Below are 24471 nucleotides of genomic sequence, written 5' to 3'. Positions count from 1 at the left end.
GACCCTAGGAGTGGACTGAAGCAAACTTGTTTTACTTTTTCCTTTTCTTGGGTTTTGTGTGTGTGTTTTCTTCTGCAACACGGCTAATGTGAAAATGACTGTGGCCCGACTCCAAAGGGACAATCGAGATGTTGCTTGTCTTCCATGGGGCAGGGGAGGGGCTGGAGGAAGAGACCTTGGAACTCAACATTTTTGAAAATTCGTACTCAAATTGTTTACATGTGATTGGGAAAGGTTTAATGAAATAATACATATTTTATGTATACAAATATTTTTCTTTTTTTTTAAGAATCTGAGGTTTGGGGTCCAAATTCTGGGCCTCCTGCACACTTCCTCTGTGACCTTGGGATGGTGATGATGGTGATGCAGACCACAGCTAGGATTTCTGTAGCAATTCAAGGTTCACAAAGTGTTTGACGAGCGTCCTCTCATCAGAACCTCACAACAGCTCTGAGAGGCAGGGGCAGGATTATCCCCATTTTATGGATGAGGAAACTGAGACTGAAAGACATTAAATGATATGCTCGGTCATACAGCTAGTATGCGTCTGAGACAGGATTTGAACTCGGGTCTTCCTGAATCCAGTTGGGAAAGGGAGCAAGGGAAATAGTCGGCTCATGACTAGCACAGGTCACACAAATTTCAGGAAACAGCTTTAACCTACAAAATAGCCTGAAGAGAGAGGCAGATGGATGGGTGGGGAAGCCAAGGACTTTGTCTCTGGGAAACAAGACCAGGTCTGTGACTTTGGAATCATCCAGACCTTTCCTCCTTCCCTCTCCACAAATGCCCTCTCCCGTCAGTGGCCATTTCCTGTCCATTCTCCCTCCTCTTTCATCCACCCCCTTTTCCCTACTCTGCCCTGGCTCAAACCTCCCACTGTAACAGCATTCTCGATGGGTCACTCCCCTAATCAAAAACTCTCCATGGCTCCCAATGGCCAGTAATAGAATAGAGCCTTCTCACTTAAGGCCTCCCTTACCTCTCTAGAGGTAATTCAGCTTCACCCACTAACCACACATTACAGCTCAGACAGTCTACTTATGACCTGATGCTCAAACTCCTCGATTCATCACTGTTCCCTATCCCATGCCTGGATTTCCATCCGTCCTCATCCTTCCCTCCCAGAATCCTCATCTTTCCTCAAGTCTAAGGTCTGGGGTCACCTTCTCTGCAACTCCTTCCACTCTCTATATGAATACCTTAGTTGTTCCCCCTCTCCAAGAGAACAGAAACTCCTTGAGGCCAGGTTTGGGTCAGGTCTTTGTACCTCCAGGGTCCAATATGGGGCTGGCCACATAGCAGGCCTTTCATAAATGTTTATTGAATTAAAGGTTTGAATAGGAATCTTCTACTGGCAGAGGTAGGAGTACTTGGTCTTGTCACCATGAGCAGTTAGATAGTACAATGGGTAGAAACTGGGGCTGGATCAGGAAGAGCTGACTGGACCTCAGACACTAGCTGAGCGACCCTCTACAAGTCTGCCTCTGCTTCCTCAGCAGTGACATGGGGATAATAATCACCCAATTCCCAGGCTGTGGTGAGATTCAGATGAGATGTAATGTGCACTTGACCCACCTTAAAAAGCTTTATTATTAGCTATTATTTTGATTCACTTCCAATTCCTTCTGAAGGCAAAGCAGTGTGGTGGAAGGGTGGCCCTCCCACATCTCTGTTGTGTCTTCCTCAGCCTCCCCACTTGACATTCTGTGTCTGTCCAAGACTAATAGGTCTTCTCGTCACTTCCCAGAAGTCGGTCCATAGAACCCTGATAGCGGGGCCCGCTCAGCATCATTTGTGGCTTCTGAAGAAGCCCAGGCACAATGTCCTTTCTCAGTTAATCAAACCACAAGTCAGAAGTGATTGAAAGTGAAGCTGAAAGGACCATGTATCAGCATTTCTCTGAAAGTGCATCCTGTTCCCCCCCTGGCCTTTTCTTGTCTGCCCAGTCCCTGCCAAGCCCCATCCAGCCTCCCAGCCTTCTGGGCCTTAACATCCTCCATACCCATGATTGGCCATGAGGCAGAGAAGGGGCCTCTAAGGTAACATGGGTCTGGGCCTCAGTTTCCCCAATATAAAACAGGGGCAACAGTGCCAAGTGGCCACCTCCTCCTTTGTTGGCTCCTGCCTAAAACCCTTGGTGGGAAACAATCTCTTTCTCCTCAAAATTCCCTGGAATGCTTTGTTATACCTCATACAAATGGATGAATATTTTCCCCCATAAAAGTCATCATAGAGCTTAAGATCTGGTGGAGGATATGACCTTTAATACAAAATAACATGGGAAACGGGCTGTGGAAGGTTGTAGGGTGTAATGTTTGAGGTCGGGTTGGGGGTAGGGCAAGCAGGGAAGCCTTCTCGGAGGAGGTGGAGTGTCAGTGGGGCTTTAAAGGTGCCCCAAGATGTAGGCAGCCAGCCCAATGCCCCAGGTGAGAGGCAATGACTTCATCCTAGGATCCTCAGGCTGAAAGTGAGAAAGGACCTCAAAGACCATGCAGTGGAACCCCTGTCACTTTACAGATGAGGAAAGTGAGGGCAAGGGAGAGGAAGTAACTTGCCTAAGTTGCATTAGCAAGCGTAGCCTAGCTGGGGCAAGGGGGAGTGGAGGGGGAGGAGAAGGGGGATTTGACCTCTGGTCCTCTGACTTCAGAGCCATCGCTATTTCCAGGGTCTCGTGAAGTCTCCAGAATCACAGGAGGCAATTCTGAGTATGATGGGGGAGGGGAGGGACTCGGAGGAAGGCTTCCTTCCTGCATCTCTCAGCGTCCGCAATGCTGGAAAGGTCTCCATAGTAACCGTCTGAGCCTGAGCCACCTTTGTTACACACACACGCACACACACATACACACACACCACACACACCACATACACACACACCACACATACACACATACACACACACCACACACACACACCACACCACACACACACCCACGCACACACATACCACACGCGCACATGTACACACATGCACATGCACACACACATGCACATGCACACACACACGCACATGCGCATGCGCACACACGTACACACACACCTTACAAGCACAAGCACAAAGGACAAACAATGAGACTGTATGTGAAAATAAACAGAAATTACTTCTGGGAATATCTGAAGCCTTGAGTGCCACTGGCAATAGGCTTTGTCCCCTTCTCTGCTGTCACAGAGCCACCAGCCTAGAACAGGCCTTCATTACCTCTCAAGGTCTTGGGCACTTCTAAGGCAATGAGGGGAGCTGAGGGAGAACCAGGTTTGATGTCAGGATATCAAGTGAGAGCTGTCCCAAAGGGGGATGGGCTGCCTGGGCCTGTTGGTCAGGGGACCCCTCCCTGTTAACATTGCAGTAGATCTCAGGACCTTACAGAACAAGCGTTCATCCATTTTTCAGTGACTGCAGAGTCAGCACCTTAAAAGGAGATGCCAAATTCTCTCTCTCTCTCTCTCTTCTTCTGTCTCTGTCTCTCTCTCTCTCTCTCTCTTTTTCTGTCTCTGTCTCTCTGTCTCTGTCTCTATTTCTCTCTGTCTCTTTCTGTCTGTGTCTCTGTCTCTGTTTCTCTTTCTGTCTGTCTCTATCTCTGTGTCTGTCTCTGTCTCTCTCTGTCTTTGTCTCTATCTCTGTTTCTCTCTGTCTCTGTCTCTCTCTGTGTGTCTCTGTCTCTGTTTCTCTTTGTATCTCTGTCTGTCTCTGTCTCTGTGTCTGTCTCTCTCTGTGTTTGTCTCTCTCTGTCTCTGTTTCTCTCTATCTGTCTCTGTCTCTCTGTCTCTCTCTGTCTCTGTTTCTCTCTGTTTGTTTCTGTCTCTCTGTCTTTGTCTCTGTCTCTCTGTCTTTGTCTCTCTCTGACTGTTTCTCTCTGTCTCTCTCTCTCTGTCTCTGTCTGTCTCTCTGTCTCTGTGTCTGTCTCTCTGTCTCTGTTTCTGTCTGTCTCTCTCTATCTCTGTCTCTCTCTGTCTCTGTTTCTCTCTGTTTGTCTCTGTCTCTGTGTCTGTCTCTCTGTCTCTGTTTCTGTCTGTCTGTCTCTGTGTCTGTGTTTGTGTCTGTCTCTGTCTCTGTCTCTCTCTCATTTAGGGAAAGCCTCTAAAAGACTCAGTCACAGAATTTGGACTTGGCAGGGGCCTCTGGGGACACTGAGCATTGTCTTGGCCTTCTTCCTGACCAGTGCTCATCTAGCCTCAGACTGAAGACCTTCAGTGATGGGGAGCTCACTCCTCTGAGGCAGCCTAGTCCATCTTAGGAGGCTCTGATGATGAAGAAGCTTGTCTGAATTGAGTGAAGGCCTGTCTTCTTCCTACAATTTGTAGCCCCTGCTCCTTGTTCTGCCACCTTGGGCCAAGGGATACAAGCCTAGTGCCCCATCCACATAACCTTTCAAGCCCCTGAAGATGCCTTCTTCTCGGGCCACTCATGCCCATCCTCCTGTGATATGGGCTCCATTCTCCTCTGAAATCTCTCCATCTGCCTGTGTCCTTCCTAAAATTCAGGACTCAGGGCTGGACTCAGTGCCCCACCTGTAGTCTGGCTAGGTCACAGGTCATCAGAAGGATCATCTCCTCCTTTCTGAGCACTACGGGTGATCTCTGGGTTTGAGAGACGGAAGGGGCCTGGGTAATCCCCAAACCAACCCCTCCCTAACAAGTGGTCACCGGGCCTCAGCTTGAGTACCCCCAGGGATGGGGAACTCACTAGCTTCAGAAGCAATCCCTGCAGCCTGGAATAGGGCTCCTCCTCCAGAAATGGAAATCATTACCTGTTTCTGATGATGACAAGAACGGATTCTTAGTACAAGGCCCTGCGTTCAAAACTACCTCTGACATTCCCTGGGTGGGCACATCACTGAATGTCCCTTAACTGGTTTCTTCCTCTACAAAATAAGGAGATTGGACTAGACCAAGGGTTTTACAAATATCTTGATAATTGTAATTTAATGTAACATTTCCTTTGTGTCCTGTGAATTCTATTATATATACTTTAAAAATTATCCTGAGGAGTCCAAGGCTTTACCAGACTGCCAAGGGGAACCACGGCACTGCACATTTAGGAACCCCTGGACTCAAGGCCCTGAGGTTCCTCTTACACCTCAGTCTATGACTCTGTGACCTGAGAAACATGAAAAAGGAAAACTGTTAGTGCAGGGGCCCCAGCAGAGAAAAGAGGCCCCCAGGTTGATGTCCCGGGACTTGTCTCTGCTTGACTCCCTTATGAAGTCACCCCGCTCCTGCCAATCAATCAGCAAACATGTCTTACTATGTGTTAGACACTGTGTAGAAGCCAGGCATACAAAGACTCAAAGGAAATATTTCCTACCCTCAAGAAGGCCACATGTGTGTACACATATGCTTGTACACAAACACATGTGAACATGTGTGTTTTGGAGCAGACCTTTGTAAATTCACCAAAGCAGATACAACTAATAGACTCAGAGACCAGCCTGGGGACAATGAGGGGGTAAGTGACCTGTCCAGGGTCACACAGCTAGCATGCGTCAGAGGCCACACTCGAACCCAGGTCTGTCTTCCAAACTCTGAGGACAGCTCCCAACCCTCTAAGTTACTTTTTACCCCCAAACTCCTCAAATTGTCTTTTGTTTTTTAAGGGAAAAAAGGACTTTTTGGAGAAGACAGCCATCTGGTTCCCCAATAAGTGAGCCAGGGCAGCCAATGTTCAAGTAGTTGAGCACAGCAGGCCCTGAGCTGGGGCCATTCTCCTCAGCAGTGGTATTCAGATGCCACCACACAAAGGCATCAGGGCATGCCAGGAGTTCCTGTCCTCCTTGGCATACCTTCGCTCTTGGAGGCAGAGGGAGGCCCTGGCAGCTCAGCCTAGCCCTAAGCCTTTTCAAAAAAATTCTTTCCCCTAGAAACACAAGACCCAGACAGGAGAGTTTAGCAAAGCTTCCTGAGCCCAGTGTAGACAGTATCTATCATCCCAAGCATCCAAGAATAAGTAGTGGCTGGGGGTCTCCCTATCTCACAGAAGGAAAAGAAGGAAGCAGATCATAGGAACAGATCTTAGAGCAGGAAGGGACCACTAAGGCAATATATTGTAATCCCCTCATTTTATAGGTGGGAAACTGAGGTCTAGAGAGTTGGTGTTGCTCACCCCTGAAACAACTCTCCTTGGATCCCAAGAGAGGACTGAGCTCCACATGAGCTCTCCAGGCTCCTAGGACAAGACTTAATAAGGAATATTGGGAAACAGGATGAATTACAAGAGAGAGAAATAGGCTGAAAGTCAGGAAGATACGGTTCAGCAGCAGCATCTGACCTATCCTGGCTGTGTACCCCTGAATAAGGCTGTCTCTCTGTGCCCCCCAGCAACTCTCCGGGGCTGGGAGCTGCACAGAATATGCCAGCCTCCATGTGCGGAGGCAGCATCCTCACCCAGGAGCTTCTCACATCAGTGAAATCACACCTCCAGTCCCTGTCGCTCTTCTATTTTGTGTCAATCCTGTGTGTGGCTTCACCTAAAAGACTGGACTGTTATCTTTGCATTGATAGAGGGAGGTTTTTCTTTTCCTTAGAGAGCTCCCTCTGCTGATGGAATCGCAGGTACAGGTGAATAAAAGGAAAGGGGGGGGGGGGGCGGGGAATGGTTGGTGCTGAAGAAAAAATTAGGAAGTGTGCTTCCCTCTCTTCTCTGAAGAGGTGGGGCACTATGGGTGTGGAACACAGCATGCACTTCCAGGCTCAATGGACGGTGCTGTTACTTTTGCTGAACCACTTTCCCCTTCCCTTCCTTCTTCTTTGTTACAAGGGAAGACTGCTCTTTGGGTAGGGCAGCGGGGGAGGGACATATATGGAAATAAGGTGATGCCAAAACCAAAGCAGCAATTTAAAAATAATTAAAGAAAAAGAAAACATTCTTAAGAACCCTCCTAATTCTCTGATTCTTTATGCTTTATGCAATGCTTTCCTTATAATAACCCGGTGGGTTAAGTGGAGCATCATTTTCATCATTTTATAGAGGAGGAAACCAGGGCTCAGAGAAATCAAATGACTTTCCCAGGGTCACACAGCTAGTGAGAAAGAGAGCAGGGATTTGTAGTCCCAGCTCTTCCTGCTTTGTCACCCTGCCCTTCCCCAACTTGCCCCTACCCCCTACCCCCTCCCCACGCCCAAAACTTGGATCGTCCCTTTGCTATCAGCTCTAACATCTCTCTTGGAAAAATTCCTTCTTGCCTTTACCAGGTTTCGCAGGACACAGGAAACTGTGCCCAACCTTGCAGCAGAATGCATCGCTCCAGATGGATGGCTTCATGGAGCTATCCAGGAAGCTGTCCTTGAAACCCATCCGTGTTTCCAACTAGATTCGACCAAAAGCAACAGCTCATTTATTAAAAGTCCAGGGTGGGCTGGGGAGTAGGGAAGGGCTGTGTGGCAAGCTCTGACCTGCTGATTATGTATTCATTCTCAGCAAATAATTATTAAGTGCCTACCATGGATCAGGCACCGCAGGGAAGATAAAACCATAGAAACGTAATCTGAGAGTTAGAAGCAAACTAGATGTTATGTAGTCCAATACATAGACCAAAGGTGCCCCCACTATAACATCCCTGAGGAGTGAACATCAGGGCTTCAGGGACGGGGATCGCATGTGCCAAGCACCGTGCTAAGTGCTAGAGATACAAAGAAAGGCAAAAACTTGGCCCCTGCCCTCAAGAAACATTCTAAGAGGAGACTACATGTCAATAAGTAGGTATAGACAAGATCTATGCAGTGTAAATGGAAGGGGATCTGAAAGAGGAAGGTATCTACTACCAAACAAGGCATTCCACTCTGGAGCAGCTCTGATGGTTTAGGACATTCTTCCCGATCTCAAGTTTAAGTTGACCTCATTGTAACTTGCTTCTGACCCCTCAGGGTTCTTGGAGCATTCCTGAGAGGTGCACATGGTTTTCTAGTACTACAGCATGACAGCCCCCTCTGGCGTCCTTCCCTCCATGATTATCAATTGATATCAGTCAGTCAGTCAGACTGAATTAGGTTTTAAATTTCATTTGGGTATTTATCCCAATTGTATAATCGATACCAAACATCTCTCACCCGACAGTCTGACACATTCTCTCCTACCAGTGCATAGAGTCCAGGGTCCAAATGCTCTATTTGTGCCTGAGCTCTGGTAGAGCCTTCCAGGCTCACCTTGGTCTGATCAGTCACAGTGGAACACACTGTACCTTGACCCCAGTATAGCGATGTCATTTTGGTCCTCTGAGAACAAAGGACAACAGCCACATGGTCTGGGGGAAATGAACTAAAGCGTAGAGAACTTTCATTGCAAAGGGGTGACGTATATTTTTGTATCATATCATATTTCCTATGAAACATATCAATTCTCCTGCTCACGTCCTCCAGCAGCTCCTCCTAGGGATGGGATAGCTTTTTGCTTCATTCCTTCATTGAATCTGCCTGTTTTTCATCTTCTCTCTGGTTCCCTTGCAGACATTGCCATCAACCATTGCCATCCTGAGGACACCACAAACATACTGATGAAAAAGTGTAAATCCTTCTGAAGTTCACAAGGTTCTGATCCAATCAACAAGGTTGGAAACAGTAGGAAATGAGACAGACTTATCTCCCCCCATAAGGCAATTCCTTCTAAGGAATCCTGAGGGGACAGAGTAAAGTTACAATGAGGTAAATTTAAGAGGGAGGCTTCCACCACTAAGCAGCTGGACACGTGAATCCCTGCCTTCCATATGGTTTGCTATTTTATAGATGACCCACAGAGGGCAACCAAATTTCATCCACCAACCTGACCATGCTTCGTGGGCAACATCACTCTCACTCGGCCAATGGTTTTCAAGAACATCTAAATTAATAGAGGACTTTTTCCACACTTGGTCTAAAGTCTTTGAGTGATTAATTCCACAGAGAACTGTTCTCCCTTGTTTAAAATGTCAAAGTGTAGCATCTTAATATTTACTTTAAATGGGAATGGGAGAAGTTGGATTGTTGGACTGTCAACTCCTACTCTTACAAGTGGTCCCTAGTGACAGTCTATTGATACTCTATATAGAGTGGCTACTCTCTGTAGACAATCAGCACACACTTTTAGCTCCAAAAGTCTCAGAAATTTGTTTTAGTTCTTTGGTCCTCAGTTTTCTCAAAACTTTATCATAACTCATGTTCACAAGCCCTTCAGATTATAAAGAGAATTCCCTTTAGAACATCTCCACCTAAGGTCTTCAGGAAATACGCTTTGCCATCTTGTTGACCTCTATGTTTTTTGTAAAATATGAGTGTTTATCTCTTTTTTATGTGCTCCGCTCTTGGACTCATACCCATTCAGCTACATCTCCTTTCTATCTTGTCTCTTCAACAAGTCCTTCCATCTTCTCACCCTCCAGAAATGGGATGTTGAAATCTAAAGCTAATGAAGGAATGAAGATATGCAGAAAAGCTTGCTTCTATTTTTCCAAAAAGAAAAAAAGGAAAATACAGTTCCAAGTTGGATTCACATCCTGGATTCTCAGTTGTATCCCACTGGGGAAAAATAAATCAACTTTTTTTTTTAAGAACAAACTTCTCTGATCGTCTTTGCAGCTATGTTTGGTTTTCAACAACCCGAGGAATGTTGGCAGCTCCTTGAGCTACATAAGGAGAAAGGTTTCAAAATGGCAATGAGGAGACTTGCTGACCTGCTTTGCAGAGTTTCCCTAGGGACATTCTTGAAAAAGAACACATCGATAGATGAGATTGGCAAAATACCCTCTGAATAGAAATGGTTCATGGAATGTTTGCTTTAAGTGAGGCATGGGAAATACAGGAAAGGGAAGAAAGGGAAGGTGACATTGATGAGTCTAGCCAATAGCTCAATGGATAGAGCAAAGTCTATTGTTTTTGCCTCTTTTTGCATTGAATGTGCATTCCTACCAAGCAGGAGCCCCCAAAGCCACCCATTCCAACACAACCATCTAGTTTTCTCTGCTGTGCTCTACACAGCTTGGTGTTCAATTCAACCTATCAGACACTTATTGAAAAGATGATAATCGCAAGTATATAACATTGTAAGGTTTGTAAAGGTCATTGTAAACATTATCTTATTATATTCTCTCAGAAATAGACCCTGCCCTCAAGGAGGTCCCATTCTGCTAGGGGATAAATACATACACCATGTACCTAGATGAGCAAATTCTAGGCATTTCAAGGACGAAGCAAGCATAAACAACTGGCACAGTGCGGAGAAAGCTGCCCACAGGAGCTAGCGACTGAGCTGGATTCTGAAAGAGAAAGGTGAGGACGGAGGGATAATGGTGTCTGCATATTTAAGGAGGATATAGCTAAAATACTAAGTTAGGAGAATAGCTACTACCATTTGGGCTGAAATAGAAAGTACTCAGAAGGGAGTCACATGATATGACTAGAACAGCATGATGATGTCAGATTATGGAGGCTCTTAAACACCAGGCTGAGAATTTGTTACTTAATTACTTAAAAGTAATAGGGAGCCAGGGAAGATTCTGGAGCAGTGGAGGGTCATAGTTGGATCTGTGCCTGAGGAAGATTATTTTTGCAGCCATATGGAAGAAGGATTGAACAGGGGAGATGCTGGGATCAGGGAGACTAACTGGAAAGCTATGGTAATAGTCCAGCCAAGAAGCCATGGATCCTAAACTAGGTGGAACAATGACCCAGATGCTGGATATGTCCTGGAGGCAGAAAAACTAGACTTGTCAATTGATTGAAAGTTGGGGTTAAGAAAAGGAAAAGAGTCCACCTTATTCTGAGGTTACACAGCTCAGGAAAGGCTTCCTGCAGAAAGTGATACTTGAATTAAGTCTTAAAAGAAGCTATGGAAGCTAGGAGGGAGAAATGAACATCTTAGGCATGGAGGGCAGTCGGTAAATGCAAAAGTGTGGAGGTGGGAGATGGAGGATTATGTAGAAGAAACAGAGACCAGGACAGTGTGGCTGGATCATGGAGCGTGTAAGGGGTCTTTACGAATGTGTTCTCATTTCCTCCTCACAGAGATAGTCCCTGCTCTCAGGTTGGGAAGTAAAGTCTAAAAAAGGCCTCCTTAATCTGGACTGCACGAACTTGATTTTATTTAAATATTTTGATAACTATATTTCAGTATAACTGGTTTCCTTTATAATTCCACATTCTATGCATTTAAGAATATTATTCTTGGAAGAGTACTGTAGGCTTTGCCAGACTTCTCAAGGATTCATGACACACAAGTTCAAGAAGACTGAAAGATAGAAAGGGGGAAGATTGTGAAAAGGTGTAAATGCTGAACAGATGAATTTAAACTTGACTCTTAGGGCAACAGTGAGCCACTAAAGTTTATGGAGGGGGTCGGGGGTGATGTGATCAAACCTTCGATTTACAGTAGAAACAGAGATTAAAGATGAAAGGAAGGGAAGGGACAAATGTTGGAACCTTCTTGTGGAAGAGAAGGAAGGAGATAAAAATGAACGTTAGCCTTGATGAGAGAATGGTCATTTTTTCCTTAGAGACTAGTGGGAGGAAGAAGGGAAGACAGGTGCAGATGGGGAGGGCGTTGGAGGAAGGCAGGAAGGGATGATTAGAAGGCAGCTCAGGATGAATAATTTCAATTCTTTTCCAATTGAGGAGCAGACAGAGTCACCTGCTGATGGAATAGCCTGGGAGAAGAGAGAGAGAGGAAAGTTTGGAAAAGATGCTTGGATGACTCATTGGGAGCCAATTAGGCGAGACTAGAAGGAATGCTGTGAGAGCCTGGTTGATAGGCGTGTGCGCACGCGCACACACACTATACATATACATACACACACAATACACAGTATATGTATATTGTGTGTAACGTGTTCACATGTACATACATATATAAGCACCATAAGGAGAAGGATCAAACAGATGGGGGAGTCAGGACAGGCTTTCAGAACCCTGGTCTTCCTGTTTCCAAGTCTGCTTTCTATTGGCTTCACCCCACCAATGCTGGTTGTCCTCAATATCACCCTAATTCTCTTACATGGTCGTGCTTTCTGCTGGCTTCCTTTCACATGGTTGCTTGGGGCGGTCTGTGCAGACGAAGGCTGGTTTGGGGGTCTGGAAGGACCTAGGAATTTGACGCTCTTCTTATCCCGCTTTTTAACTCCTTCCAAGTTTGGACAAATTGGAACGAACGAGCCTTCTAAAGGGCTAGATATAAAAACTGTATGTCACGTCCTCTGTGTGGCCTTTTTAATGACCCAAGGAGGAGCCAGAGTCAGGACTGGTGAAATCACTGGAGAGGACAAAGACAGCCAACACCCCAGATTCTGCGGGAGCTTTAAAGCAGAGGAAGTCTGTGGAGGGAGATCCCCAGAGTGAGGATGTCTCTGCTGCCACCTCTTGTTAGGACCAGTAAGGCTGGGCTCACCTCCCTCCCACTTGGGCAGACAATCCAAGCAGCTTGTAGCCCAAACAACTTCGAGGCCAGGATCTCTTTCTCATTTATCCCTTTGTAGGGAGCCAGGCATTCCTTCCCTTTGCCATCATCATCATCCATTTCAAGGGTAAGAAAGAACTTCCCTCTCAGTAACTCTGGCCAGGTTATCGCTCATTTTCATAAATGTCAATGGGAAAAGAGGAAAACATTTAACCAAAGGAAGAGGGTGGTTGCTTACCAGCCCAGGGTTTGTCTTCCCAGGCCTCCTTTAACAGACCCAGTGGAAAGGGTTTTCATCTGAGGGCTGAGGCCCCCTCTGAAATAATAGCTCACATTTTTATGGCATTTCATAGATTCAAAGCACTTCCCCACAACAGTCTTGTTGGGAGGTAATACATCAAGGTGGTACAAAGAATAGAGTATGAAACTTGGAATCAGGAAAATCTAGATTCAAATCTGATCACAGACACTCACTAGCTAGATGACTCTGGGCAAGTCACTTAACCTCTGTCTACCTCGGTTTCCTCATCTGTAAAATGGGGATAACAGCACCTACCTCACAGGGTTGTAGTGAGGATCAAATAAGAGAATATTTGTAAAGTACTTTGCAAACCTTAAAATGCTATATGAAGATTAGCTGCTGGGGTTTTTCTTATTATTATTAGTAGCAGCAGTAGTAGAACGACCATTATTCCCATTTTGTAAATGAGGAAATGAAGTCTCAACAGGACTCAACCACTTAACCATGGTCACATTTTTAGTAAGGAGCTGGGCTGTGACTGGACATTAACCCTTCTAATACAACTCATGGCCCAGGACATCAGTATTAATCTACTGTCAAATAGTAAACTGGTGGAAGAAGCAGGAGACTCATCAAAGGTTTACAAGAACTAGTCTCATAAATCATTTTCTTTAGCTGGCACCTCCCTCCCCCATCCCCACCCTCCTTTGGAGGCGTCAGAATTTGACTAATTTTGTCCTCATCCAGATTTCCCCTAGGAACATCAAAATATACAGCTCATGTACAAAGCCCTAAAATATAGATTAAAAGGGTCTGCAACTCCAATGCAAGCACTCAAGCTAACAATACATATTGGATATAGGACAGCCTTTCACTAGGAGAAAAGAATGCCAAACAACATAAACAGCTCAGAAAAGCCTAACCACAATAAAAAACAATTCTTCTCCTTCCAGTGAGTACCATCTACCTCCCAAGGTCGTGATGCAGTTCCTCCAGATTTAACAATAGTCTGGGAGCCAACTTGAACCAGCAGAGCCTGATTGTTATACTTTCAGTGTGAATATTTCCACCTCAGAAATTGTCTTGATTTACTGATTTGCTGATTGTCTAGAGTCTAGACTTAAGAAAGTGATGGAGAAAATGTTACTAATACAGATTAATCGCCAATGGTATTAGCAGTACTTTTTTTTAGGAGAGTTGGTTATTAAATATTTAGCAGCACATGCCTGAGAATACCCTGTAGATCATATTCACCTTGAAGTAGCCTTGAGGATGCTACAGAAACAACCTGCTGCTCTCCAATGAGCTCCTCAGGACCCCAGGGACCTATACTGCCCCCAAGATTTATAGTATTATCCTAAGACCTAAGGTACAGCTGCAGCTTTCATACAAATGGAAATAATAAGTTCTCTACTTTGCTAGCATGCTATGTGCATCCAAAATGTGTTTTAGACCCATCCTCAAAGCACTGAAGAATTCTTCTAGTTGTACAGTTTGGCCATGAATCATGGACTACCCCAATCCTATCAGGCACCCAGTGGGTAAAAAAAAAAAAAAAGCCTCATGGAGAGCATCAGTGGGCTACAAGATATCACCACATAAGAAGTGGCATAAACAAGATCTCTGAGGGAGGGCACAGTAGGGTGGAAGAGGAGGCTGACCAGTCCTTTTGGAGCAAGGGGTAACAAATGGACAGCCTCAGTGATGTTCCGGAGCCCATAAAATGTCCAGAGGATCCAAATTCTGACTCTTATCGTTTACTATGTACATGACATTGATTTCCTTATCCCTAAAATGAGAGGGTTGGGCTAGATGTCCTCATGGTCCCTTCCCACTCTCGGTCTAGGATCCTATGATCTCTATAGGCCTGGAAGGTTAATAAGGATTCTGAGAGAAAAAGAGAAGAGGAGAAAAGACATTCCACTTCTGGGTAACCAGTCTTTGCCTAGGGTGCTCTGCAAATGGATCAGGTAATGACACTTCTGGCCTGTCACCTCAAAGGACGAGTAAGCTACAGCAAAGGAGGCCAGCAAGTCTCTAGAGCCCCAAACCTGCTCTAATGACTAAACACTCCACGACACTGTGTCTCCTCTCAGCAGACACAATGGCAAGCAGACTTTTCCCTCCTGCTTCCACAGACATCCCCTTCCCCCAAGGCCAGGGCAGAGCTTGAGTTACAGAAGGAGTACTGGGGTGAGAGGGAGTCCCAAGCCAAGCCAGGCAGAGTCTGATCCAAAAAGTGCCTTGAACGTTGGCCCTTGGGATTTCTCAAACAAAGCCTGCCCTGGAAGCTCAAGATGGAGAAAGGAGATTGCCAATATCACTCTAAGTGAGTTTTCTCAAGCTGGCTATCTGGGGTACTATAATGTAAAATAGCTGTGCTAGACAGCGTTTAATGGAAATACTTAGGTAAATGGCTCCTCCCAGGTAGGTGACCAGAGACAAATAATGAAATAGAAACTGAGGAGGTGGGACCGGGAGGGTTGGAGCTATGAGGCCAAAATGATAGCCAGGGCATGCAGGGATGCTCATTACCCATGGAACTCAAAATCACTTTGTGAACCCAAGCGCCATGAAAAAAAACTGATCAACCAGGCAGTCAGCAAGTACTCATTAATAAGCATCTCAGAGGGCCAGGTGCAGTGCTGGGAGATAGGGATACAAATGCAGAGAGTGAGGCAATCCCCCTTCAATCAACCAATAAGCTCTTATAGGAGGGGCATGTGGAGAACTGTGCTTGGCCTTGGAGATGCAAAGAGAAAGCAAGATGGGCCCTTCTGCCCTCAAGGAAACTCCATTCTAATTGGGGAAGACCCACCAAGCTAGGGCAATGGTGATGAGGAAGGGGTTTGTTCTTCAGGGAAATCACAGGGATGGGGAGGGGAGGGACTGAGGGCAACACAGGGCAAGAAGATGGACAGGAACCAGTGTGGTGGGTCCGGAGGGATCTTGGTATGGGAAGCTCTGGTGGGGAAGAAGCCCAAGGCCCCAGGAATGCCTGGATTGCCAGGGAGGAGGCATAGATTATAATGCAGGAACTGGGCATGAAGATGGTGGAGGACCCTGGAGCCATGGCCAAGGGTATACCTGCTGCCCAACAGGTCTCAGGAAATGTTGGGGAACTCTCAAAAGACCAGAAGCCAGGGCAGCTGGCAAGGGCGTGTGTGTGTGGGGGGGCGATATAGGAGAAAGGCCCATCCTTTCTGCAAACAGTGACTTGAGGTGAGGGAGGGGGAAGATCTTGAGTTAAATCTTCCACACACTGGATCTGGCACAATAGGAGACTGGAGGCAGCCCCAGCTCAGTGTCTTGTACCTGCCAAGATCTGGGAAACAGTCAGGAGGATACACCTGACCCAGCCCCACTCTGCCCCCAACTCAAGGGCTCCTCTTGTCCAGGAATGACTTAAGTTCTGACCACTCATTCAGGGACTGACTATGTGGATCCTGCTCAAGGTCCAGGGGACCTTGGCAATGTGCAGGGTATGATGGAGCTGTCTCCAATCTCTAGGCTGGGGTTTGGGACTAGATCTGATTCCCCAGTTGGGGGCTGGGTGGAGCCTGGGGGAGCAGGGTCGAACTAAAAATGCATGAGGTGGGAACAAAGGGACTCAGGAGACAGGTAGGACCACAACCTATAAATAGCTTGAGGAGAGGGGAAACAGAGAGGAAATGAGTCACATTCTTACAGAAGATATGACCTAGAAATAAGCAAGGCAGAAACTACGGTAGAAAGAAACGTAAGCATAGTATCCTAGGATCCCAGATCTAGAGCTGTACAGGACCTCAGTGGTCATTTGGCCCAACCCCCTTCATTTACAGATGGAGAAACGGAGGCACAGGGAAATCAAAGGACCGTAGCTCTAAAGCTGGAAGGTTCCTCAGAGGCCATCTGAGGTAAATGCTATGATCATCCTCCTTTTACAGATAAGGGAACTAAGTCAAGGGGAGAAGTGACTTGTCTAAGGTCACATAGGTAATAAAAGGACTCATATCCAAAGCAAGTAAGAGAATGAAATGGAAGTGTCAGGGGAGGGAGCAGTAATGATGACCCACAACCCCCTAGAATATTCATATATGAGGAGAAAGCAGGGAAGGGGAGGGAGGGACTGGCAGATTCACCGTCTTTTCTCTGAGGATCACAATATTTATTGCTGAGAATATCATCAAAGACCACCATGGGCAGAACAGACAAGAGTGGCAGATTTGAGTCAGGGAGACCTGGACTGGAATCTTCTTTCAGCCACTTACCTGCACAAATCACTGAACCATTCCATGCCTCAGTTTCCTTATCTATAAAATATGGATAATAATAAGCACCTACTCCCAGGGTCATGTGAAGATAAAATGAGGTAACATGTAAAGCATTTTGTAAACCAGCTCTCTATAAATGCTAGTTGTTTATTATTACTATTTCCAGCTGCATTAAGAGAGGTGTGGTTTCCAGACACAAGAAGGTGATAGCCCAGGAAGACCACATCTGGAATATTATGTTTCATTCTGGAGGCTTTGTCTTAGGGAGGTCATCGATAAACTGAGGTGTGCTCAAGGGTGGGCTCTGAGTTCATGCCATGTGAGGGTTAGTGAAAGGAGCTGGGGATGTCTGCTTTGGAGAAGGGAAGGCTCAAGGACAGTGCACCAGTTGTCTTCGGGCACTAGAAGCATTCCATTTGTCACGTTCGGCTGAGGGAAGCACTGAGAGCCATCCCTGGTAATTATAAAGATGCAGATTCAGCCTCTAAGCTTCCTAAGCAGGAGAACCATCCCAAAGTACACTGGGCTGCCTCAGGAGCAGATGGGGTCTCCCTCCTGGGGAGCTTCAAAGAGGGGATGCTTCACCCATGGTTGAGTCCATGGTAGTCAGGTCATTTTTCAGTTCTCAATTGAATTAGATGTATTCAAGGTTTCTTGTAATTCTGGGGTTCTTAGTTTCCTATTTCCTGGGTATTCAGAGCATTACAGAATTTAGAGGGGGAAGGACCATAGAGGTCATCTAATTCAATCTCCTCCTTTTACAGATGAGGAAACTGAGGCCCAGAGGGGAAAAAGTGCCTTGAAAAAAAGTCAGAGAAGTAGTAAGTGGGGTCATCTGACCCTAAATCCAGCCCCCCTCTAAGGCTGTTTCAATGGTAACTTTCTGGGATTCTGTTACATGCACTGGATAGTAGCTAAAACAGAAAGAGCATTCAGAAAATATGGATTCTGAGACAGGAAAATGGTAACAATCATAATGTTATAACAATAATAGCCAGCACTTATATGTTAAGGCTCACAAAGGCTCCCTGTTATCTCATGCGATCTTCACAATAACCCTCTGAGAACGGTGTTATTAGTATCCCCATTTTACAGACCAGTGAATTGAGGCTGAGACAGGAGAAGTGATTTGGCCAGTGTAAGTGAAGGAGGTCAAATTTGAACTCAGGTCTTCCTGACGCAGGTCCAGCATTGTCTGTGTACATCCTCACACAGGGATGAGACAGTCACCACTGTCCTGGGAAGGCCTGGCAAACCCCCACAGTGCCAGGCCTTCCTCAGTCAGAAGGCTTCCTCGGAAGTTAAAAGGCGTACTACTCAGAGTGCCGTGTGTTGGGTAGGTAGTCTTAGCCTTGGAAACGGAAGATCTCGGGTTCGGATTCTGCCTCTGATACGTAGCAGAGGCATGACTCTTGCTGGTCCCTTAACTGCTCTGGGGCTCAGTTTCCTTATCTGTAAAAGCATAATAGCAACAACCTCCAAGGGGGATAATGAGCATCTAGTAGGATGATAACATATATCAAGTACTTTGCAAATGGTAAAGTGATTATTTATCTATCTATCCATCCATCCATCTATCCATACATCTATCTGTCTATCATATATATATATTATATAATGTGTGTATGTATATATCATATAGATGTTTGCATATATATATAAACATATTATTGGCTATCACTGAGCAATTACTGGTATTACTTGGTCCTGTGGGTCTCAGGGCACTAGGCAAATGCAAACGGGCCAATTAGCAGCTGGGGAGGCCCCCCCCATCTCCCACAAAACCCTAAAGCCCCCTCTAATCCCAGTACCAAATCACTCGTCTAATTCGATAGGCCTGGAAATCCAGCCTTGATTGCAGATTGCCACGCTGGGAAGGTCTACACATCAATCTCCCTTTGCCCCATAGCTCTGCGCAGGTAGCTTTGTGTTCATGAATAATAAGCAATGCCTAGGATCTCTCTCTCCATTTGCACATGCTCACTGAGGGATGAACAAACCCAGAGGACTCACTGAGCCAGTCTCCCAAACAAAGGGCTCTTTTTCCTTTGTCCTCTCGCCTCGCTCTCGGCAGCCACATCTGGAAGGATGCGGCTGCAGGATTCCGGTGATGTTCTGATTTAACAAGAGATGGCTGCCCATTGTTTCTTGGGCTGGGTGGTGTTTCTTCCATGAGCAGACAGAACTCTTTCAAGGCTGTGTGCCCTTGAACTCTGGCAGTCATAATGGAATCCTCTTCTCATGTGCTGGCTCCAAGACCTAGGACTCGGTTACTTTCACAGGAGTAGACTGCTGGTGAGGGCAAATGTGCTGGGGGGAGGGACCTCCAGGCTCAGAACTGCTTCTGGTGTGAGAGTCTGCGATTCTAGGACTGAATCAAAAAATGGCAAGGAGGGAGAAAGACCTGAGGTTCATAATCCTCCCAGGATAACTAACGGACAAAACCAGAGAAACAGGGAAACAGGCTAGGCTTTTCTATACCGAAACTGCTACCTAGAACAAATATTTCGATATATGCACCAAAGGCAGTTCAGTAGATAGAGCGCTGGGCCAGGAGTCAGAGAGAAGAGGTCAAATTCTGCCTCAGACACTTCCTAGGTGACCCCTGGCATATCCTTTCGCCTCTTCCTCAGTTTCCCCAACTGTAAAATGGGAATAATCATGTCACCTACCTCCCATGGTTGTTATGAGGATCACCTGTACAGCACTGTGTAAACCTTCATGTGCCATATAAATGTAATTATTGCATACCTAATTTCATCCGCTTCTTTGTTTGGAAATGTTCTTCCCTTCTTTCAGTAGAAAGGTGGGGGCCTAGGGGTATGGAATGTTGCACGTTGTCCTTTGTCCTTGCTTCTTTAAGTGACCATGACATCGGGGAGGTGATGCCATGACATGCACGTGAACTGGATTTAAGTGAGGCAGGGCTGTCAAAGTCACCAGCCTCGTCTTCTCCTCCAGAGCCACCTGGGGCCAGAAGCCAGGTACGGATCAGGATGATGAGAGATGGCCCCGGACGTTGTCGGCCGTGATGGATGTGTCTGCTGATTTTGTTTAATTGTTTTTTCTTTCATAACAAGGCAGCCTGATTGTGGGAGTTTGGGGGATATATGAAAATAACTATGATATAGGTGTAACGGGGAGTTGAATGTCATGGGGTATATGTGGGATTAGACCTTTGGAGGCCTAGAGTGTGACCCTGGGATCCCCAGGCAACCTCTATGACCACCACCATATTTTTAACTCTTGCCCCAAGAGGCTCAACCCCCTGTTATCTTTTTTATAAAATCAGGCAGGAAGGTAGGAAAGTAACTAAAGGGAGGAAGGAAAAAGGGGGAAAGAAGGGAGGGAGGAAGAAAGGAAGGCTTACTGTGATGCCTCAGTTTACTGTGAGCTCTTGAAATCTATACAAGTGGCACACAAGTTGGTGGCTATCTCGGAAGGCTCTGAATATAGGCCATGGATGCTGCAGGCACCATGGATACTGATCCCCTCAAGCAGGCAAGCCCCAGGTGGTGAATCTTTTGGCTATGGCAACCCCAGCAGCCACACACACACACACACACACACACACACACACACACACACACTCAGAATGGTGTGGCTCCTTTCCCTATCTGCAGTGAGGGAAGCAGACTAGTGGGGAAAGGGGGCAGAGAGCACTAAGGACAGCACCATTTTTAGAACATTTACAAACACTCTCCTAACTCTAGATTCTCTAAAACATGAGCTCTCTCTCAGACATCATTTCATTTTTTATATTTCAGAGGGGAGACTAGCATCAGCATCTAAATTCTCTGTCAGCCCTGGAGCCCCATAGAACACAGCTTGGGTACAATGGTGCTATTCTTTTCCAGGAATCCAAGATCATTTCCAAATCGCCGGCACACATGACACCATCTGCCCTCACCGAGCTTTGTGGCACAAGGCTTACTCAGTGTGAGGGGATGTTACAAATGGCGTGTGGTTGGAGGCAACGGTGGGGACTGAATTCTGAGCCTGTTACCTGCACAGAGAACCTTTGATTGGGGAGGGTTACACATGACAGGTAGAGCTCTCCCACATAACAGAAGGACCATTCATCCTCGTCTGGCTTTTCAAACTTAAGAGATCAGTTGGGGGTTGGGGAGGATGGTTAAGTTAGAGAAGACAAAAGGCCCCACTGGTGCAATGTGTCCTTCTGCACAATGGCCCTTGGAAAATTCAAGCCAATGAATCATCCTGCCTCAAGTCCCTTCCCCCCCCCCCACCTCCTATGCCTCTCACTCACTGCTGTCATTCATCTTCCCTTAGCATAGGTTCTGAGGATGGCATTGCTCCACTTCCATTTCCAATCCCAAACCTTCAATGAATTCCTATTGATTCCTTCTACCAGCATTCAAGGCATTCCATGATTTGACCCCAGCCACCATCATTCTATGATTCTGCCCTTTCCCTGAAAGGTTCCTGTGTTTCCCTGACTTTGTGCCTTTATTCAAGATTCCCTAGCACATCCTCCCCTCACTTAATTCTTGCCCAGGTTGTGGTGTCCAGCTCTAGTGACTCTTTTGAAAAGTCTTCCTTTCACTTCTCCCCCTGGAAGGAATCCCTTACTTTCCAGAGCTCACATGGTACTTTAATTGAAGCTTTTTTCTGTATTTCTCTATACTGTCTCAGATTCTGGGTTATAGTTGGGCTAATCTAATAAGACCACATTAAAAAGATATTTTAAGTCCCATTCTTAGACTCAGAAAGTCCCTGATGAGGAAGGCATGACTAGGTAACATCTCATATGAAAAAGGTCTGGAGTTTTTAACAAGTTGGAAACACAAGTCACAGAATCCAAGAGGGGGAAGAAACCAGAGGCCAATTAGACCCGAGTCAGAGCCCTTCTATAGCATCTCCAATAAGTGGTCATCCATTCAAAGATAAGACACAGCAGCCAGGAGAGCCAACGTGCCTTTCAGCGACTCAAGGAGAGGCTGTGTTGGCAGAATGCTATCAGCGATGGTCTTGTTTGTGTGCTCTCTCTGCATCCATCCACACTGTCAGCACTATATTTAGTTCTGGGTACCACGTTTTAGGAAGGACGTTGACAACATGGACAGACTCCAGAGGAGGGATGCCCAGTATTCTCCATCCATTAAAGTTTGATTGATTACTCATGGATGGACTCCACTGCATTTTCCTAATTACTACACTTCACGTCATCCCCAAACTGAGTCTTTAATCTAAAGAAGAAAAGACTTAGGGGAAGAATTTGAAGTCTGTCAAGTAGAAAAGGGTTCTGCGTGTCCCTATGGGACAAAATTAATGGGTGGAAATCATGGAAAGGCAGTGTGAAATTTCATGTATAGAAACCTCTAAGAATTTAAGAGGAGCAGGCTGCTTCAGGAGGTAGTGTTCAGGTGGTAGGTGTTCATGGATGTTGAATGGAGAGGGTATTCCTGTTGCCATTAGGCTAGCTGGACTTTGAGGTCCTTCTCAACTCTGGGGTTCTATGGGTGCCTGCTTAGATGTCTCCTATCCAGTCTCCCACAGTATCTAGTAGTTTGCTTCATACATAGGGGCCAAATACTTAGAACTTTGGCTTAGAGTCAGGAAGCCCCAAGTTTGAATCCTACCTCAGATACTTCCTGACTGGATGAACCTGGGCAAGTCCTACCCTCCCTCAGCCTGTTTTCTCATCTGTAAAATGAAGAGAATGCCACCAACCTCACAGTACTGTTGTAAGGATCAAATGAAATAACATGTAAAGTGCTTTGCTACAGTAGTTAAAGTGCTACGTAAATGCTGGCTATTACTAGGATGATAGGTGATATTTAATATAGGCTGAATATATCTCACGGTTCATAGATTTACAGCAGGAAGGGACCTTATACGTCATCTAATTCAGCTCTCTCGTTTTACAGATGAGGAAACTGAGGCTCAGACAGGTTAAGCAATTTGCCCAGGGTTAATAAGTGTCAGAGGTAGAATTGAGCCTAGGTCTTCCTATCTACCTCGCCACATTGCCTTACATGGATGTTTATTTTCAAGAGCTAATCATATTAGAGAATCTGTCTCTTTAAGGTAAAAGAAAAAGACTATGCCGCAAAAGCATTATTAAATTAGCTATTTCTTCCTGATTTTTTGGAGCCAACTTAGCTGACTGGAAGAGTATATTTCCAAAGGCCCTAGCATCTGATACATATCTGCACCATTGGAGAAAAACTCAGTGTGGAAAACAGCAAATCTGGATATGCTTATCAAAGGATCCTCCTCAGGATCTATCTCACAGGGCCCTTTTGAAAAAGAAAGCCTGTGTGTTTAATGTGGCCTGCCTTCTCAGAATGAGATCTGCCCTTAAAAACAAACAAGCAACAAAGCCCAGATGCTTTGCAGGCTCCCTCTGCTCCCTGGATCCAGCCCACCTTCCCAGCCTCCTTGACTTGCAGTCTCTCCCTTCCAGCCCGCTGCCTCTCACCCACTCTCAGCTCAAACCAAACTAACAAATCTGTCCTGGTTGTCCTGTCCTCTATCTTCTCTATGCCCCTACTCACGTGGTCACCAGTGCTGATACAGCCTCCCCAACACTTGCCACTCTGGCACCACATCCCCCTGTCTTCAATCTTTCCTCCCAGAAGCCTCCCCTAACACTTCCACCCCCCTTGTAACCTCTTGCCAGGTGAATTAGTTCTTTCTTCCTCCTCAAATTTCTTTTCAGAACCTTGGTGTCTCCCCTATGAGAAAATAAGTTCCTTGAGAGGAGGGATCGTTTCCTTCCCTGTTTTTGTACCCCTGAGAGCCTCACACATAGTAGGTGCCCAATAAATACTTTAGGTTGATTTTGCCTAGATCTGTCCTTTGCCCATATCTCAACTTCCCTTGGATAGTCATTTGTATATGTGTTTCAGGGTAGGTAGGTGGCACAGTGGGTGTCATGCAGGGTCTGGAGTGAGTTCAAATCCAGCCTCAGACACTTATTATCTGTGTGACCCTGGGTCAGTCACTTCACCCTGTTTGCCTAAGTTCCTCATCTATCAAATGAGCTGGAGAAGGAAATGGTCAACCATGCCAGTGTCTTTGCCAAGAAAATCCCAAATGGGGTTACGGAGTCAGACAGAACTGAAAAATGACTCAGTAACAACATATGTGTTCCCTCCCACTAGCTTGTAAGCTCTCTCCTTGAGAACAAGACTCATGCCATACTTTGGAATCCCTATGCCTTATTTGTCTAGACTTAGCACAGTGCCTGGCACATGGGAATCATTATAGAACTATGTATTCCCTTTCCTGCTTTCCCCTGTAGTAGTAGGTATGTAGACTTTTACTTTGTAGATGTTATCTCTTCTGGTCCACCAGACAGCCCTGGGAGGTGGGTGCTATTGTTATCCCCCTTTTACAGATGAAGAACCCAAGGCTGAGTGGTGAAGTCACCTGCCCAGAATCTCAGTTAGTGTCTAAGGTGGGATTTGAACTCAGGTCTCCCCTACTCCAAACCCTAATCTTCTAGACACTACTGCCACCTAGCTTTCCTGAACTGAATTGAACTGAACTGAAATACCCCACCAGACTTCTGGTCTGAACTCCCCTCCAAATAAGTATTGCTGCTCTGTTTTCTTCTGCTCTTAAGGAGACCCAAAGTTTACAGTCAAACTTGGCTG

General features: G+C 46.0%; 1 protein-coding gene across 1 annotated transcript in view; it reads right to left on the bottom strand.

Annotated features, from left to right (window-relative positions):
- GASK1A (golgi associated kinase 1A) overlaps window positions 1-24471 on the bottom strand; it is a 62965-nt gene that overhangs the window by 19475 nt on the left and 19019 nt on the right. The gene's annotated exons all lie outside the window — the stretch shown is intronic.

Source organism: Notamacropus eugenii, chromosome 3, assembly GCF_028372415.1.
Source record: "Notamacropus eugenii isolate mMacEug1 chromosome 3, mMacEug1.pri_v2, whole genome shotgun sequence".
In the NCBI taxonomy this organism is placed as follows: domain Eukaryota; kingdom Metazoa; phylum Chordata; class Mammalia; order Diprotodontia; family Macropodidae; genus Notamacropus; species Notamacropus eugenii.
The sequence above is the reverse complement of the archived record's forward strand: the minus strand, read 5'-3'. Positions and strand labels throughout refer to the sequence as shown.